Source organism: Sceloporus undulatus, chromosome 1, assembly GCF_019175285.1.
Source record: "Sceloporus undulatus isolate JIND9_A2432 ecotype Alabama chromosome 1, SceUnd_v1.1, whole genome shotgun sequence".
Classification (NCBI taxonomy): domain Eukaryota; kingdom Metazoa; phylum Chordata; class Lepidosauria; order Squamata; family Phrynosomatidae; genus Sceloporus; species Sceloporus undulatus.
The window spans coordinates 278,637,393-278,657,873 of NC_056522.1; the positions used below are offsets into that span (position 1 = coordinate 278,637,393).

The 20,481-nt window shown below is 42.8% G+C and overlaps 1 protein-coding gene across 4 annotated transcripts in view; it reads right to left on the bottom strand.

Annotated features, from left to right (window-relative positions):
- The window catches only part of IRAG1 (inositol 1,4,5-triphosphate receptor associated 1), a 125,733-nt gene that overhangs the window by 79,367 nt on the left and 25,885 nt on the right, over window positions 1-20,481 (bottom strand). The gene's annotated exons all lie outside the window — the stretch shown is intronic.

Sequence of the window (20,481 nt, forward strand, 5' to 3'; positions counted from 1 at the left end):
AAAGCCAAGCGGCGGGGGAGTAGGGGGCAGCGAAAGTGGGAGGGAGGACGGGAGGCCAAACAGAGGAAAATCGTGGGCGATAATCAGGCCGGGCCAATGGCGTGTGCGTAAGAAGTAGGTACATCAGCTGGGGGGCATGAGATGTGGGTCGGATGGGGAAAAAACAGTGAAACCGGCCGGGGCAACTGGCTGCCGGGACGGTCGGCAAGAGGGGTTCAAAGGCTGGCTCGGTCCGGCGGCGGCCAAGCCGGCCGGGGAAAAAACACAACACGAGAGCAGAAACAACCAAAAGGACAAGGAGGTAAAAAAAATAATATAGTACACAAACCATAAAAGAAGCATTGTGGTCCAGGTTAATGCATGGATGAATGAAAAGCAAGACTGGAGTTTTTAAAGAAAGTCGCAAGACTCCTCTTCTCCCTCAGGGGAAGAGAGGAGACATGCCAACGGGTCAACATAAATCAGATACATACCATGGTTCTGGGTTTCAGAACTATGCTACACAATGTCCACTTTGTTCTGACAAGCGAGAAACTTATGTTTCACAGAACAATAAACAAATTTGTTTTTGCTTCTCTTTCACTCTCTCTCCCTTACTGTGGTGCCTCTGCTCTTTCCTTTTTTGTTGCTCTGTACTCAATTCACCCGTCCTCTTCACATTTCAGTCTACCTCACTTCATCATATTAGGAATGACACCGCCAACTACACTCAGTTGAGTTGACAAATGACACCGCTCAACAACACACGGCAAACCTTCATCAAAACTCTGTACATAAAAGCCAAGTGAGTTAGACTCGGCACAGTGGGCCAGCTCAGGAGGCCTCTCAAAACTAGAGTTGACCTTTTCCATGCCTCTTAGCCAGTTAACAGGCACTGCTGGGAGGGAGGAAGCAGCAGGAAGTCAAGCACTGTGTTGTGTCACAAAAAAACACAAATATATAATTATCTAGAGACCCATTAAGCATGACAGACAGAGAAGCAGAGGCTGCAGAGTCATGGATCCCTCAAATTTCATCTTCACTGTAAATGAAGATTGCCCTGACCTATGCATCTTTTGCTTCATCATCATCACAGTAGCACCATTGTCATTAGTGTTATACCTTGATGATGACTTCATCTGACATCTCCCTGCCAATCTACTTAATATTATGGGCCTTGATTTTGTGCTTCTAACAGATTCCACATTGCTTTGTTTTTCTCCCTCTTGGGGGGAATACTTTAGAAACATAGTGTTCCCTGTCTGTAACCTTGTGCTACCTTTAGAAAATGTGATTATCAAAAATGGTTGAGGGTTTCCAACAGACATGTAGCAAGCAGCTACCATATATGTATAGGGAAAACATTGGCTCAATTTATTCCCTACCCTTTCTGCGGATAGGCAGACAAGAAGTAAACTGCTTCTTATTCTTAAAACTCAGCAGGACAATATGACATGATAATTAAGAGTCCCTCTTTCTTCCAGATTTCCTACACCAAGAGAAAAATGGTTGGCAGGCCAAGAGAGTATTTTTTGCCAATTGGCAATAACCATAGAATGTTTACCATTTTCAGATAATAGACAAATCACGTTAAATACATCCATTTTTTTTTAAAGCCTAGCTTTTACAGAACTGGGGTTTCTAAAAATGTAATGAAGTTGCTCAAACAGGGACAATGCAGTACAGGTCAACTGGTCGTAGTCCATTGCATCAGGTTGATTAGCAGACTTATTTTATGTGGTATTCTTATATTTTAGAATATGGGAAAAATGAATATACATAGATCAAGAAGACAAATGCAGCATATACAAATTTTGGAAGTAATAATATATGTCAATTAAATTAGAACAAGTGAGTGAAGAGTAATATATTTTGTGAATGTCAACCATTTTAAAAATAAAATTCCCTAGGCCTCAATATTGAAATAAATCTTCAGGTTTGGACCTAAGTTTTGGTCGCAGAATTTCATGCTTTGAGCATACAGGATTACCATGTCTTTTTAGAAAGAAATTAACCACTTTGGTTAATGGCAATGTAATAAAGATAAATGCTACCTTGTGTATAATTTTGGCTGTGGCTCAATGATCACCCCTTTCTAGCCCAAAGTATTCAGGTATTAATTTGCATTCAAAAATATGATATTTGTGGATGTTTGTCACTTAACTATAGTGGTCACTTGGTCTCAATTTTGGTCCTCTGGCTGGGTCCCGCTGTCTTACTTATGGATTCAACTAGGCCTGGAATACCATCTAGTCATCATCATTCCACAGTTAGAGACTTATCATTGGCTGGCCTCCCCTATGATGCCCCTCAACTCTGAATACATTTTTGGCTATAGTCTTCATATCCAATATATGCCTACTCCATTATTGTATTGCTTTTTATTCTGTCTTCTTACAATCTTCTTTTTCTTTTTCTTCTTCCTTTGCTTGCATTTGAGTGTATAAAACCAAGGACATTAATCAAAAGGGAAAAGAGAACAACAAAGTTTTCTAAAAGAAGCAAGCCTCATAGGTGCAGCACACTGCAAAAACCGAGGTTGGAATCACTTTAACTGTACTGGATCAAAGTTAGGAATTCTGGGAACTTAGTTTTGTGAGACAATAGGCGCATTCAAGACCGCCGGATGTGGCGGTCTGCCGCCGCCGCCGCTTGCACCGCCGGGAGCCGCAGCCTTTACCGTGCGGCTCCCGGCGCTGCCGGAGGGAGTGCGAAACTCACCTCCTTCTCGGCCCGGGGCCCCACCAGCGCCCGGGGCGCTGTGTGCGTCATTTCCCGACAAGTGCGGCCACCCCGTCCCGCCTAAGATGGTGGCGCCCGTGTGTATAGGGCACCCCATCTACGACCCCGCCATGTGCTAGGGGTGAGGCGCGGTATGGACGCTCGGAGTCCTTCGCCCAACCCCTGCACGTGACAGGGCATATAAAGAAGCCCGTCTTACGCCCTTAGTCCTCTGTGCCACAATAAACAACAATTCTCAAGATCCCTAGCACTAGCAGGCAGTTGAATACATGGAGAACTTACAATTATTTTCTCTACCATAAGCGTGCCTGTGTATGTTAACACAATATGAAATAACCATGTTTGTTATTTTAGATTTTACTAAACTGATAACACACGTCTGGGGAAGGATTGGCTGGTGTCCTGTTTCTCATGCTTTGTTGCAAATGATCTGGCAAGAGCAATTGCAAGTACAGTTCTATACCACTTCACTAACCAATGTACTAACATTTACAAAGTGTAAGCTAATTGCCCCCAACAAGTGGTACTCACTGTAGCAACTAGAGAAGGATCCAGGTGATTTGACCCAAGTCCCTGGCTGGTATTGAACTCACAACCTTGTAGTTTGTGAGTGAGTGGCTGCAGTACAAGCATTTAACCCTCGCGCACCAGGGCTTGTTGGAAATTTACCAATACCCTAACAGTGTAGTTTTGGCCCAGTTCAATCTATTAAGGTCATTTTGAATTTTGATCCGGTCCTCTGGGATATTAGATACTCCTCCAATTTGGTGTCATCTGCAAATTTTATAAGCAGGCCCTCTATTCCTTTATCGAGGGAAAGGATTAGAGAGCATGCTTATCAATTTCCGATGACACCAATTAGGAGGAGTAGCTAAACCCCAGAGTCAAGATCAAGATGGATAGATCCTGTAGCCCTACTCCAGCTTGGGCAGCGCTTGTGTTCGGAAAAACTATAAATACAGCTTTTAAAACACCTAATAATTAGCTTCTATTGTAGCTTAGCAAAACTATACGAGAATAACTTAGAGCTTCAACACTCAATACACTTCTACTATTGTCTAGCAAAACTACACAAAATTTTTTTTAAAATTCCTACTGTATAGTTCTACTTGTAGCCTTAGTAAAAATTACACACATTCTAGAGTAAAACAAAACAAATACCACCACCTAATACATAGGGTAGTGGTCAGTAACAGATTAGCAACGTTGACTGCATATTATTTATATTATTAAAATCACAAGAAGTAACTTGAGCCCAGTAGTGACGTGTGTGTGTGTGGGTGTGTGTTGTGTGTGTGTGTGTGTACATATTCCCATAACTCAACAGTGAGATGTTTTTAATTTGACACTCAGCATATACCTTTTGTGTCTGTTAGGGAACAGTACTATTCCCAACATTTGTTTTGTAGGTATAAATCTGCTGGGTACAGTACTACCATAATAGCTTTATTGTGGTGTCTATACATTCAATAATTTTCTAAAAACAAAGCTAAAAGCAAAGTAGTCCAGTAAAACAAGCAGTGGACAACAAGGTAAATAGCCTATCAAGGAGATTGCTCCATAAGCCCTCTTCTTATGCCAAGAGAAAGACCCCTTAATTTTTCTGACCTGGCCAATTTATTTGGCAGTAGCAGTACTGAAAGATACAATTTTCTTCTGTCGGAAAGGCAACATTTAACTGTGCTGTTAGGTTACCATAGGAACTATTGTGCTCTGCATTAATATTCTCAAACAAGGTGATACATTAGGACGGACAGGATACACGAAGATACCTTTTTAACTCTGCCTTCCCAGCACACCTTTTCTTTTCTAGAACAGTTTCTTTGTTCTGATCCTCCAGTGTTTATTCAATTTATAATGCCCCTTTCAGCCTGCTCCATTAAACTGCCCATTCTTTTACAAGTTGTTGCCAAAGAAATTTCTATAGTTTAATAACCTTAAACTGAACATCTTCCTGTGGGGTATTAATGGAGTATTGTTTTAGCAACAGCATCTCCTAATAAAATGTTTTTGAAAGGGGCTTTAACTTTACAGTAATTTAATGAAAACAATCTTCATACAACAAAAATAGGTTCACTTTAACCTTGTGTTGTTTCTGCCCATGTTGGTTTTTACAGGCATGCCATTTCTTTGTTAAGGTTTTCTTTGGATCCCTGTCGTGGCCCGGGAGAACAGTTAGGAACGTCCAACAACATCTCTTCGAGTTGAACTGTTCTAAATCAGTGCATCTATGATTAACACACAATATTTGAAGATCAGAAACGGAGGCAACATTGTGCTTAGTAACTGCAAATGCTTTTTTTTGCTGCAGAGATTAAGTTGCACTAACATAAAAAAGATAATTACAGTTTAAGTTTAAAAAGTAAGTTATCCAATCTGATACAACTCAACATTTTGAGAAACAGTTCCAAGTTTATTTGCATATGAAAATATTATTTTAAATAATAACCAATCCTGAAAGGAGGAGGAACTTCCTGACAGTAAGGTCTGTTCGACAGTGGAATGCACTCCCTCAAGGGTGATAGAGTCTCCTTCCTGGAGGTCTTTAAACAGAGGCTGGATGGCCATCTGTCAGGGATGCTTTGATTTGGATTCCTGCAGGGCAGGGGGTTGGACTGGATGGCCCAGTGGTCTCTTCCAACTCTATGATTCATATATTCTAGAAAAGGAGTATCTGAAATTACTGGCTTTTGCTTTGGATATCTGAAGCTGTTGAAGACACAATTGGTTTATGAAGCAGGTGAATGGAGAAACGGGTTTTTTGGTAGGGGTACATCTTAGCACTATAAAATGCTGTTTTCAAAATGTATCTAGTACCATCTGTCGACGACCCACTACATAGGCAGCAAAGATCCACTACTAAAAACGGGAGGGAGGACAATGGTATCGGCCCAGGGACTAACAACATGAGTACTAAGTGCAATAAGACTTCAAGAACACTCAACGCGGATTTAACTGATAGAAGGTTTGCAGGAAAGGAAGATTTAGCTCAAGCCACAGAATAGATGAGGAAAAAAATAATATCATGCTTAAAACAGGAAAGACATTTCTCTAAAATACACTGCTATGGTTCGAAGCCATAGAGACTTTCCAACACAAAGTTTATATGTAAGCCTCATGAGATTATTTTCTGTAACTTCCATGATATTTATGGAGCATTCACATCCACTTTTAAATTCTTTCAAAACGGGCCCTAAGTGCTCTTTATTTCTTCTGAACTAATGACCTAGGTTACAAGTATTAAATTACTCATCCGTTTCTATTTTTTATGAAAATTTTGATTTCAAAGCTCTGTATTTTTGTGCAAGTAAATTTATCCATGTAGTTTGCAAAGTACAAAAAGACCGAGTCTACTAGAATTGTTATTCTACTCTTGAAAAGAGGGGAAATTCAGCAGGATATTATAACTTCCAGTCCATAGTTATCAGTAAAATCAAGTACTAAGGATCAAATTAGAAAGTTAAGGGGAGCATATACCCTATGACTAGTCCTTTTTTTCTCCACAATGGGATTTCCTCAGATGCTAAAAATTACATGTTATAAAAATTAATTGTTATAGACAACATATCGTCACCACTTGGGGAAACTCTGCTGCACAACACAACAAGCTAAACAGGGTGGGAAGATGCTCATACTATCAGTGATGTCTCAAGCCTGGAATCTTCATTGGAAAGAAGTGATTGCACTGGAAGTTGTACAGGAAAACCAAAGTGGCAACAAAAATGTTGATTCGCAGCAAACAGCACCCTCCTGTTTTATAGAATTAAAAAGGAAAGAAAGGCCGTTTAAAAGTGAGACAAAGTTTGCTCTGCATCAGCTCATTAAGCAAGCTAGCTCCTAAGATCTATTAATCTCCCTGCCCTATGAGGCTTAAACAGTTGTTCTCAAACCATTACTATCCATGTATTAAAGTAGAATCCCCACACAAGAGTTACATGACCATCAATTGCAGAATGGATGCCCCAATGTTCTAATGGTGTCTAAAGGCATGCAGATTTATATACAGTGTAAGCTCTGTTGATTAGAGCATTTTGCAGAAGCAAGAAATTCTGTCAGATGTAGTGCAGATAAACTCAATATAAGAAAAAATACTCTGCAACACACTTCTCTCTGTTTGTATGTGTGGCATGTAAATGAGCAGTGGAGATGTGAGAGAGACAAAAGAAAGAGATGGTAAGAAATGACAAATAGGCCATAAAATATAAGAAGTGGACAACTGTGGAAGGGGCAGAGGCCATTTGTCACCTCTGCACCTCCGTGACAACTGTCGAAGGGGCAGAGGCCATTTGTCACCTCTGCCCTCCGTGGACAACTGTGGAAGGGGCAGATGCCATTTGTCACTTCTGCACTTCCATGGACAACTGTGGAAGGAAAAGGCCATTTGTCACCTCTGCACCTCCTGGGGGGCACCACAGGATGCTGTAGGTGACTAGAAGGACGTTATTCATCTCTACTTTCCATTTGCCCCTGATTTTTCATCAGATTTTGGGGTTTTGAATGGGTTAGGTGCGTGGGGTTTACAGCAGCTAAACACTTATTTTTACCCATTTGGACAAATGATTTGGGGAAAATGCCTCCAATAGTGGGAGGGTCACAGGCCTGCTTACTGAACACAATGGGCTGAATGTGCCATGCAGGCCCCCCTTTGTCCACCCTTTGTCAGGGACATGGAGAGGCCATTCAACTACCTTTTCCCCCATTCAGAAACCGGATTAAAAGGGAAAGTTCATACTACCATCTAGCCCCGATCTTTAACATTCAAATTCAAGGTTTGCACACCTTTGAGGAGCAATCCCCTTGGCGTGGGTCTTTTGAAAGTGGAGTATACCTGTATCTTTTGAGAAAACTGGGTGCCGCAAATGTGAACTTCGGCCCGGTCATGTTCGGGTCAAGTTCAGGAGAGGGATAGGTCGAGGAGGGCAGAGGGGGAACATGCCTCCCCTTCTTGGGGCAAAGGAGAGAGGAGGAAGGAGCAGAAGGAAGGTGCCATGGAGGGCAGGATCAAGGCAAAGGAGGAGGAGGAGAGGAAGGAGCAGGACAAAGGGTCAAGTTCAGGAGAGGGATTAGGTCAGAGGAGGGCAGAGGGCGGAACATGCCTCCCCTCATCGGGGCAAAGGAGGACGAGGAGAGGAGAGCAGAAGGAAGGGTGCCTGGAGGCAATCAAGGCAAAGGAGGAGAGGAGGAGGAGGAGGAAGGAGCAGGACAAAGGGTCAAGTTCAGGAGAGGGGTTAGGTCAGAGGAGGGCAGAGGGCGGAACATGCTCCCCTTCATCGGGGCAAAGGAGACGAGGAGGGAAGGAGCAGAAGGAAGGGTGCCATGGAGGGCAGGATCAAGGCAAAGGAGGAGGAGGAGGAGGAGGAGAAGGAGCAGGACAAAGGGTCAGTTCAGGAGAGGGGTTAGGTCAGAGGAGGACAGAGGCGAACATGCCTCCCTTCATCGGGGCAAAGGAGGACAGGAGGAAGGAGCAGAAGGAAGGGTGCCATGGAGGCAGGATCAAGGCAAAGGAGGAGGAGGAGAGGAGAGGAGCAGGACAAAGGGTCAAGTTCAGGAGAGGGGTTAGGTCAGCCGGAAATGCCTCCCTTCAGCGGGGCAAAGGAGGACGAGAGGAAGGAGCAGAAGAAGGGTGCCATGGAGGCAGGATAAGGCAAAGGAGGAGGAGGAGGAAGGAGCAGGACAAAGGTCAAGTTCAGGAGAGGGGTTGGTCAGAGGAGGACAGAGGGCGGAACATGCTCCCTTCATCGGGGCAAAGAGGACGAGGAGGAAGGAGCAAAGGAAGGGTGCCATGGAGGGCAGGATCAAGGCAAAGGAGGAGGAGGAGGAAGGACAGGACAAAGGGTCAAGTTCAGTAGAGGGGTTAGGTCAGAGAGAGGACAGCGGAACATGCCTCCCCTCTCGCAGGCAGTTTTTCTCTCTCTCTCTTTTTGGAATTTTTATTTTTGACAGACAGGCGAATAGTTCTCAGAAGACAGATTGATACATATTGATAGAATGTGTCTGCTTGTGCTACATTTCTCTTTCTGCTTGCTGCCGGCACGGCACCTCACTTTGCAAGAGGCTTTTTTAAAAAAAAAATTGTGTGTGTAATATGAGAATGCTACAATGCGAATGTTACAGATGCTTCCCTTTCAATTTGGCAAATTGATACAATATGTGAATGCTTTTGCTACATATGTAAAGGCATTCTGGAGTCACAGTCAGAGGGAAAGCAAAGTAAGAGGATGCAGAGACGGCATTCTGGGGTGAGGAATTTATTATTGTTGTTGTTGTTGTTGTTGTTGTGACAGGAAGAGGATGGCATGGGGGGAGGCAAGGGCTTCGGAGCTAGCACTGGACTGGAAGCAAAGGGGAAGCTAGAGGCTGGCATTCAGAGGGAAGGCTGTGGAAACCTATGACTTTGGGAGTCACACTCTCTCAGCCTCAGGGGAAAGGCAATGGCAAATCTCCTCGGAACCAATCTTGCCAAGAAAACCCCAGGATGGGGTTCGTTTTAGGGTTGCCATAATCTGTAGTGACCCAAATACACACAACACACACACATACCTGGAGATTTTTAAATTTGGCAAGTTGACAAGTTGAAAGAATATGCGCGCACTGCCTCCAGCTTTTTAAAAAAAGGAGGGGGGAAAGCACCCATTATCTTGGCCAATGGCTGTAGGAAACGTCACCTTTGACGAGAGTGGAAGTGAATTTGATTGACAACAGAGGAGGCTCCATTTTAAACCGGTACCGCAAATGTGAACTTCAGAGGGGTAAATTGCCCTAATTGAGGTAAACAATAGTACAAACTTCTTTCCGGGCAGATTCAATGTGGGATGACCTGGATCTGCCCAGTTCTATCCATGGCAAATGGGCGAGAGGGAATGGGGTCGTAGCTTTTCGACAGGAACTGACTCCCTTGGACTGCACTTTCTCTGGCAAAAAGGGCAACTCTACTCTTCTGGAAACCTTCAGGAGTGGTGACTCACCTTCAAAATCTCTCTTCTACCCCTCCCTTGCACACATGCACGCGCACACACACACACACACACACACATTATTTAATATAAATATATCTTTTTTCAAAACCAGAAGTAGACTTCTGGCCTTTTTCAGTTGAAGGGTCTCAGGATCATAAAATTAGCCAACATAGGAGAAGTACCCTCTTCAGCTGTAGGCAAAGCCATCACTCTTTGAACAACAACAACAACAAAAACCTTCACAACAAAACAAAACAAAACAAAACAAAAGGACCCAGCCACTGTAATACATGCTTTAGTGACATCTACATTAAATTACTGAAACACTTTCTACAAGAGCCTGTTTTTGTAAACAGCTTCAAAACATTAGCTAATGAAAAATACTTGCATTTTGCCTACTGCTGATCTCAAGCCAATCTTACTTCTTCCACTTCATCTACATTGGCTGCCAATTTATTCCTTAGTTCGATTCAGAGTGTTAAACTGGCCTTTTAAAAACCTAAATGTTGTGGGTTCTTCTAACAGTAAAGGATTCTTTCCTTCTTTACAAACATCTTCAGAATTTCAGATTAAGTAATAAATTTCTGCTATAGCTTCCATCTTCTTAGCTCTTGTATTAAAACACAAACACAAACAAATCCCAGTTTTAATGCCCTCCCACAAGAAAAAGATAATTTGAGAGAACCAGCTATACAAGAGTATGTAACTTGGCCAGCTGCCCTTGGTTTTGGACATCAGAGAATACCATTGGGATTACAATGAAAATATTAAAATAGTATCCCACATTGCTTATTTATTTTTAGTGGCACCAGTTCTGGTTCATCCAAGAGTTCTTTGATGAATAGTCTATTTTCACAAAGTTTCAACAGTTTGCTCAACAAATTGCTTGGTTCCACTGGATCACAACAGTTGCTATAAACTTAGAAAATGTACTGATGGTTCTGATAGTGTTCATGCTCACCTTCTTTCCTGTTTGATTTGTGAACTAAGTAAGATAAATTTGATTCAAACAAATGTGATTACATTCTGCCCCATCCTCCTCTTCTTCATAAAATCATGTGATGTACTGGAGGCCAAGAAAGGGTCAAGTAGCTTGCAAAAGAATAAGTACAGCATAAACCAACTCCAAGAAAATACTTTCTAGTAGCTTTAATGCTTCTTATTTGAGGAACAGGAAATAGCAAATTGTCTTGCGTTAAAGCCTCATGGATGTTTTCTCTAGTAAATTTAGTAAGAAAGAACCAGGGTGGCATAGTGGTTTGCGTGTTGGCATAGGACTCTAGGTGACAAGGGTTAAAATCCCTGCTTGACCATAGAAACTCACTGGGTGAACTTGGGCAAGTCACAATATCTCAGCCTCAGGGGAAGGCAAAGACAAACCTCTTCTGAACACATATTGGCAAGAAAACCTTGCGGTAAGTTCATCTTAAGGTTTCCAAAAGTTGGAAATGGCTTGATGGAACACAACTACAAATATAGTAAATCAAGTGCTGAAGTTTTGCTAACCGGCTAATTCTGGTGTCAGACAGAAGAAATGGACCAGGAATTGCAAACAAACTTCTTTAAGAGAAGAGCCTGGGCTTACTTTTCAGTAAATTTAGTTAGAGTAGTAGAACATTGCCTAGAGTTAGTCAGTGAAGACTGACAAAAGGAAGGAGATGCCCCGGAAGTACTGCACTCTTCTGCAGGCAATTCTCACCACTCACATTCTTCTGTCAAGAAAACAGCTGACTATTCCTCATACACAAAAAGTCTGGACAGTTTCCATTTGTGCTGCACAACATATTGTTCAAGCGAAAAAGCAGTGATTAATCTGATATTCAATGACAGATCTGACAACCTTATTCAAAACACTAATGGTTATCAGTTCTGTTTACAACTTGGCATTCTGACACTTTTCTTCAGCATTCCAGGAGGCTCATTTCATTTGACTGAATAGCTCATAGATTTGTGGAATTTTTCTGTGGTCTCTGTAGTTTAGGTTCTCTGGGGTGCATACTACCCTTATGTCCCCCCAAAGATATTCCAAACCTACACAGATATCTAGAAGGTGCCCACTCCCCCCGCTATTTAGTATCTATCCAACCATGCTATTTATAGTGTGGTTCCAAATGCTCCATTGCATATGGTATGGAAGAGTACTTTTGTAGAAAACCCAGAATACAAAACAGTTCATTTTGATATATTGATGGCAAGTAGATACAGAGCAGGAAAGAAAGCATTGATTCAGTGACAAAAGAGAAGGAAATCTCAAGGAGCAAAAATCACTGTTTACTTGGCTCAATGCTGTTGGGAAAAAGATAAGTCTTTATTGGGACACTGTAAAAACATTATGTAGAGCAATCTTTGAAAGGTGCTACCAGATCTCTCTACATACTGATTCCTCAGGCTAACATGGCTATATCTTTGAATTCTACTGTAAAAACATGTTTTGCTGTCCTATAAATTACTGGATGGGTAGCTGAAAAGCAGGAAGCAGCAATCTAAGAGCAATTTGGTCCTTACATAAACAACAACTTGCTTAAGGTAAGAAAAGTCAGAGTAAACACAGTGGTCTAGTCACCACTATGTGTCACTCACCACAGCTGAGTTGGTAGCCACACGTCTGCTTTCTGGCCATTTGTAATGGTGCCACCAATGCAGGCCCATAGCCCCCCATTCTCTCTCAGCAATTTACCATGGTGGTGGAAAAAGTAAGGTGTTTCAGCCCTGCCTTCAGAGACACCAGTTTGGAACCTCTGGGTCCTTACCTAAATTAGGGAATTAGGTAACTGTGGCTTGTTCTGTTTTTTATCACAGGATTTTTTGAGTGGATGGGAACAAGTTTAAGACTGCAATTCTCTACCCACTTACCTGGAAATTTATCCCATTGAACTCAGTGGGATTTACTTCTGAGGAGACATGTTGCAGATCATGCTGTTAGTCCACAGTATGCAACAACCAGAAAAGGAATACAAAAATCTGTTGTGTCCAACTCCATCACCTGCATTTCCCCATATCTGGATTTGGAGTTTGTACACAGTAAATTCTTAAAAAGAAGAACAGTCTATGTTGTTAAAAAAAACCCAAATCCCATTGATTTTAATGAGCTTTACATCTTTGCAGCCTGAGGCACCTAAACTTCAAGCTGTAAAACATGGCAGATAGTGTGAGCATATTGCCCTAATACAAAAGATTTCTCTAAGGAAACTTCCTGTCCAAGAAATGGATGGCAATAAGCTATTGTCAAGTCTCCCATCAGTTGAAGAATGTAATTGCCATAGTAACAAAAAGTGTAGGCATTTAAACAGAGCAACAGACTTTTTATAGCAGCTTCTTGGTTGTCACTTTGGCATGTGCTTTTATATTCAGAGCAGCAGATAGAAGGTGGTGATGGTGGGAGGATGATACAGAATGTGGTATGGTATTCATCCTGAGAAATTCAGAGCAGCCATGAGCAGCCATGAGAGACACTAGAAAGAGACTCTGGCCAGAAAGATGTGCACATATGTGCACACAACAAACACAGAAACTGGTCATGCTTTTCATGTGTGTGTGTGTGTGTGTGTGTGTGAGTATTGGCATTTTAGGAGATTTAGGATAATGGTAAGATTTCTATATAAGGGAAAGTGCACATAGTTTTTGCTGCTTGTAGAGCTAGTGATGAAAGAATGAATTATCATTGCCCCAGTTCAGGCCTCAGTTCAACAATGGGACTTAAAGAATAGTTTTAATATTCAAAGACATAGCCATTTTTGTCTGTAACAGCATATAAAGGGATCTTGCACCTTGAGATTAAACAATGGGAGAAAGAAGTTTGTAGCATAAACTTAGTAAACTCGGTCTGTATTGTGATATATTTAGCCTTCTTTGTCAGAGAGCTCTGGTGCCACAACAACCTGGAAATCCCAGGATTGCACAGCATTGAGAAATACCAGTTAAAGTGGTGTCAAACTGTATGCATGGATTGGAGCCTCTGTGGAATGTGTGGGTATGGGCGGGGGGTTGTGAATAGTAATAGTAATGCAAAACCTGAGGGTATGGTGATGGGCTGACAGGTTTCACATAACCAATCCTTACAACTTTTACTTGCAGAAGGTATCATTAAATTTCATCTGAATTCATTTGTTAGCAAGCATACGTTTGTTCGCGTGTGATGGTGGTTTGTACTGCCAGAAGAAAGAAGGTTTAGCTGTTCCAGATAATGCTCTTTCTCATCCAATTCCAGAACATGCATATATCAAGCAGGAGTTCCTCAGAAATCTGTAGTACTTATTTAGCCTTCTGTTTGGATTACAGGTCACAACTAACAAATGGGAAATAATACAAACTAGCAAGCATCACAATATGTCATAGTCACCAATATTTGACTAGGGGAAATGGAGGAACAACTGTTTTACACAGAGTCAACAATATTCTAATGGGTAAGGCAGCTTGTTCAGCTGCTTCCAAAAGACTGGATGCCACACAACCCAAACCCTGAAAGATGAACTGAGACATGTTTTATTCTATAATGCAATGTATATATAATATAATGTATATTTCTATAAACTAGTTCCCACAATATTAGACTAATTCATGCACTTGCACAAAACAGTCCCATGCAGGGTTTGTTTGCTTGTTTTTGTTTTAAATGGCACATTATAGCAAATACAAGCCTAACAATGGATTCCTCCAGGAACAAACTATACCATCCTGTCAAGGTGGGAGCCAAGAACAATCTGGCACAGAAAGTTGCAGGCAGCTTGCATTTTACCAGGAATGAATCAGCTGTAGTTGCTTTGGCTGGCAAAGACAGGCAAGGATTTCTAATTCTGAGCTTGTTTGTTTGCCATCTTCTCAGTTTGTATACTGTACAAGAGTTACAATTCATATATATCTCTGTTGTTCCCTAAAAACAGTTAAAGCTTTTGTAAAAAGAAGTCCTGGCATGGCCTGCCACTTAGGGAAGTTAGAAGCAAAAAGCAATGCTGAAAATCCTCACAAAATACTTAAAACATTGACTGGATTTGGATTTTGAAGACAGCACGAGTCAAATACACTGCTAGCAGGAAAACACTGACGCAAACAATATATGGAAAAAAGTACATCATATGTTACATTTAGAGAGGCTTTCCCTTTTATCAAAAATTATTATTCTGACTTTTGAGCAGCATTCAAAACATTAACATAAATATTTAGCCCCATGTTCTACCTATGTTTTACAAGAATGCATGACAATCTACCTGTGAATATGATGATGAGATGTAAGTGCCTTCAAGTTGTCTGTTGACTTATGGTGACCCCATGATTTTTATAGGTATACACAAGGAGTGCTCAGAAATAATATTACCTTCCTTTGAAATATAGCTTACAGCACATGGTATTCCCTGATGACCATCCATACAAGTACTAACCAGAACTAACAAGTACTTAGTCTCACTGCTTAGTTTCCAAGTTCAGATGGCATATAGAATGGACCCTTCCCATCTGCAGAAGTTTGGTTCCACCACCACACCACACCATGGATGGCAAAAGATGTGAACTGTCATAACTCATATTATTCATTGGCAGCCATTTAATAATATGGTGCATAGCCATGGGTCACGAGCCTATTGATAGGAAGGGTCCACTTTATTAACTTTTAAATGCACATTGCCCTGTAGTCCTCATTATTTGAGAGCAATACAGGGGAAGGGGCCGTTGGGAGCAGCACCCTGAAAAGCCGGCCTGCCAGTAAGCCCCAAAGACGCCACACCAAGCTCCAATATCAAGGGAGCAATGCCTGCGCTACTCCACCTGTGCTCTTCCATCCAGCTTCAGCACCAGGACTTCAGAGGGGAGGGGCCGGTGGGAGTCGCACCCTGAAAAGTCAGCCCACCGGTAAGCCTCAAAGACGTCCTGCCAAGCTCCAACATCAAGGGAGCAATGCCTGCGCTACTCCACCTGCGCTCTTCCATCCAGCGCCAGCACCGGGACCTCAGAGGGGGAGGGGCCAGTGGGAGCAGCACCCGGAAAAGCTGGCCCACCGGTAAGCCCTAAAGACACCTGCACCAAGCACCAATATTGGGCGGAACAACGCCAAACAACAGCTGAGGTCTCAACTCTATCTCATTTAGACAGGTGTTTATTACAGCAAAGAGGGGAGAGATGTTAACATCAAATTGAATTAGTACCTCCCATCCCCATGGAGATCTAAATAAACCACTGTCCGGTCATAGAAGGGCTCAATTGACGAGGGGCAAATTAATCAACCATATTAACTGGGTCAATTGAGCCCTTCTATGACCGGATATACCAAACAGAGAGCTAAGATCAAACAGGAACCATCTACAGGCTATCTTGTATATTGATATTAGGAACATTTGATGCTATCAATGGAAAATCATAATGAGGGGAATGGGAGGGAAACAAATACAGTGAATGGTCGAAGATGTATGGTGATGGACTCTGGAGACAGCACATCTATTGGAGTAGTGTGGGGCAATGAGAGATATAGCATTAACAGGGTGAGTACGAAACACAAGGGAAGACTCATTCCACCCACCCTGTTAGTCCAAAAGAACCGAGAGTCATTCCAAACATATCACAGACCCCTACACTGCTTCTTTGCAATGTCAGGTCAGTGAGGAATAAATTGCATATAATCTATGATTTATTAGAGGAGGAAAATGCCGACCTGGCATGCTTTACAGAAACCTTGCTGGGGGAAAGATAGTAGTGTGACCTGAGTGAAAGCTCTCCCAGCTTGGTTTACTGTTAAGGAGCAGATTAGGGAAAGTGGGTGAGGGGGAGGAGTTGCTTTGGTCCATAAATGCACCATCACTCTGACTAGGAAACCTATGCAAACGACAGACCACATTGAATGTATTTACCTGACCCTGAAGGCCAGGGGCAGTCTGGGGATTCTGTTGGTCTACCGTCCACCCCGTTGCCTAACAGACTCCCTAGCTGAGCTGATACAGCTGGTCTCGGAGCTGGTGCTGGAGTCTCCCAGGCTCCTTGTCTTGGGAGACCTCAACATCCCCTCTGAGGCCGGCTTATCAGATCTGACAGCTGCAGCTCAGGAGTTCATGACTTCCATGACAGCCATGGGCCTGTCCCAACTGTCTTGGGTCCAACACATTGTGCGGGTAATACACTTGATGTGGTCTTCAGTACGGATCAGGAACATCCGTGGGCAGAGATAATTCTAACCTCTGCCCTGTCATGGACGGATCATTTTCTGGGCAAGGTGGGACTGAAGGTTACTACTCATACCCCCCTCAAGGGTGAGGACCTATTAGAATGGTCTGCCCTCCAAGACTGATGGAACACAAAAGTTTCCAAGAAGTTCTAGAGGTTTTTATGGCTGGAAATGACGGCGATTCTGTTGATGCCCTGGTTGATACCTGGAATAATGATCTTACCAGGGATATAAAAACTATTGCTCCCGAGCATCCTTTCTGGCTTGCTTCTAACAAGAAACCATGGTACACCCAAGACCTTTGGAAAATGAAGTGAGCCACGCAACGACTAGAGTGCTACTGGGAAAAACATCACCGCTTATCTGACAAGACACTCCATAGGACCTTTCTTGATTCCTATGGAGTGGCAATCGATGGAGCAAAGAACTCGTTCTATGCTGCTCGTATTGCATCAGCAGAGTCCCGCCCAGCAGAGCTATTCAGGGTGGTTAAAGAGCTAACTCAGTTGGCTCCCTCCCTGAACCCTCTTAGAACCAACAAAAACTTGTTCAACGACTTCTTTGCTGATAAAATCTCTCAGATAAGGGATGATCTTGACACCAGTATTATAACAGAAACTATGAGAGAGATGTCCAGTGACTCCATGGACTATGTTAGACTGGATCACTTTGAGCTTGTAAATACTGGTGAAGTGGACAAGCTCCTTGGTTGTGTAAGGAAGACAACATGCCCCCTTGATCCCTACCCATCTTGGTTGACCGCTCAAGGAGGGGATGCAGTAACAACTTTGCTTCAGGCTATAATCAACGCATCCCTCAGGAAGGGGAAATTTCTATCTAAGCTTAAAGAAGAGGTGGTTAAACCACTTTTGAAAAACCCTCCCTGGACCTTTTGGTTAGAAACAATTACAGACTGGTCTCCTTATTACCATGCTTGGGCAAGGTGATGGAGAGGGCGGTTGACTTCCAACTCCAGGTTGTCTTGGATGAAGCCAATTATCTAGATCCATTTCAAACCGGCTTCAGGGCGAGCTATGGAGTTGAGACTGCCATGGCCGCTTTGGTCAATGATCTCCGTCTGGGCATCAAGAGGGGAAGTGTGACTCTGCTGGTGCTCTTGGACATCTCAGTGGCATTCGATACCATAGACCATGGTATCCTTCTGGAACGCCTGAGGGAGTTAGGTATCAGCGGCAATGCGCTCCAGTGGTTCCGGTCCTATCTCTTGGGTAGATTCCAGATGGTGAGGCTGGGAGATAGTTGCTCCTCTAAGAGAGAGCTGACATCTGGCATCCTTCAAGGCGCCATCCTATCCCCCATGCTATTAAACATTGACATGAAGCCGCTGGGAGAGATCATCCAGAGACATGAGGTGCAGTGTCATCAGTACGCTGATGACACCCAAATCTATTTCTCTATGTCTCTGACTCCTGCAGTGACCAAGGATGGCATCTCTCCTCTAAATGCCTGCCTCGAGTCGGTAATGGGATGGATGAGGGAAAACAAACTCAAGTTGAATCCAGAGAATCATAGAATCATAGAGTTGGAAGAGACCACAAGGGCCATCCAGTCCAACCCCCTGCCATGCAGGAAATCCAAATCAAAGCATACCCGACAGATGGCCATCCAGCCTCTGCTTAAAGACCTCCAAAGAAGGAGATGCCACTACACTCTGAGGGAGTGTGTTCCACTGTCGAATAGCCCTTACTGTCAGGAAGTTCTTCCTAATGTTGAGGTGGAATCTCTTTTGCTGTAGCTTGCATCCATTGTTCCGGGTCCTAGTCTCTGGAGCAGCAGAAAACAAGCTTGCTCCCTCCTCAATATGACATCCCTTCAAATATTTAAACAGGGCTATCATATCACCTCTTCACCTTCTCTTCTCCAGGCTAAACATCCCCAGCTCCCTAAGTCGTTCCTCGTAGGGCATGGCTTCCAGACCCTTCACCATTTTAGTTGCTCTCCTTTGGACATGCTCCAGTTTCTCAATGTCCTTTTTGAATTGTGGCGCCCAGAACTGGACACAATATTCCAGGTGAGGCCTGAACAGAGCAGAAAACAAAGGTACTAGTGATAGGATCCCCGGGCCCAGGCAGGGAACATTGTCAACCTGTCCTGGGCGGGGTCACACTTCCCCTAAAGGACGAAGTGCGTAGTTTGGGAGTACTCCTAGATCCGTCTCTGCAGTTGCCATCTCAAGTAGATGCGACGGCTAGGAGTGCTTGGTATCAACTTCAGTTGATAACCAACTGCACCCTTACCTGGACCAAAAGGACCTTGAAGCAGTGGTACTTCCACTGGTAATCTCTCATTTAGAATTCTGTAATGCGCTCTACGTGGGGCTACCTTTGTACCAAGTTCGGAAGCTTCAATTAGTTCAAAATGAAGCTAGATTGGTCACTGGAGCATCGAAGTTTGACCATATAACACCAATATTAAAATCTCTGCACTGGCTGCTGATTAGCCTCCGGGCGCAATACAAAGTGTTGGTTATTACCTTTAAAGACCTAAATGGCTTGGGCCTCAGTTACTTGAGGGAACATCTCTCTCTATACAATCCGCCCCGCACTTTCAGAATATCTGGGAAGAAATCACTAGATTACGTAACAACCAGGACCACTTCCCACAGAGCATTCTTTGCCATGGCCCCCAAGTTGTGGAATGATTTGCTGGAAGAGATCCGTCTTATTACCACCCTAGATGCTTTCAAGAAAGCACTGAAGACGGATCTCTTCCAGCGAGCCTACCCACCAAACCTGCTGTAAAATATTTCACCTCTGTTAGTATTATCGGTTTTTTATGCAGTCGACCAACTGTATTGTATTGATAATAATTATATTTTTATGCTATGTATTTGATATGTTTTTATTGTTTAAATTTTCTGACTGCTGTAATCCCGCCTTGAACCACAGGGAGAGGTGGGAAATAGAAATAATAATAATAATAATAATAATAATAATAATAATAATAGTCCAGTGTATAGAGAAAGGCCTTTACAGAACAACAGTCATATCTCATCAAAAAACAAAGCTTAGAAATGTTACTTCTTGGATTACAACTGTAAGAATCCCCCCAGAGAGCATGGACATGGTTGTCCTGAATTATCCTGCTCCCAAATCTGCCTTCATGAAAACATTACCTATTTGTGAAAAGTTCTCGGTCATGGCTGCTTGTGAGTCATATTTTCAATGGAAGCCTATATCTAGATTATAATAAGGAGCTGGTTAGGGTTGGTTTTTTGTGGGTTTTTCGGGCTATGGGTTAGGGTTATTAAGTGAAGAGTGAAAAGCACCTCTCTCTCCCCAAAGCTGGCTGTATCTGTTAATAAGATAAGAACATGTTCAGCATTGGACATGTCCCTGCCTTGTCATTATAGATATATCCAGATTTTCAATAGTTAGAAACCTGTCAAGCCAGGATCCTCTTGGGGCACTACATGCATGTAATTCCTGGCTATGCCAACTGTTATGCTTATTACAAACTTGCATATGGAAGTAGCCAATATCAATCCTGATCTATACACTCAGTGTGATTTGTACATTCTATGATTCACATATTGCACTATGAGGTGCCTTACAGAATTATATAGCCAAAATACAGCTTGCACTTTAAAACAGACAATGAAGAAAGAAATGAAAAGGGGAAAGATGAGCATGTAGATGA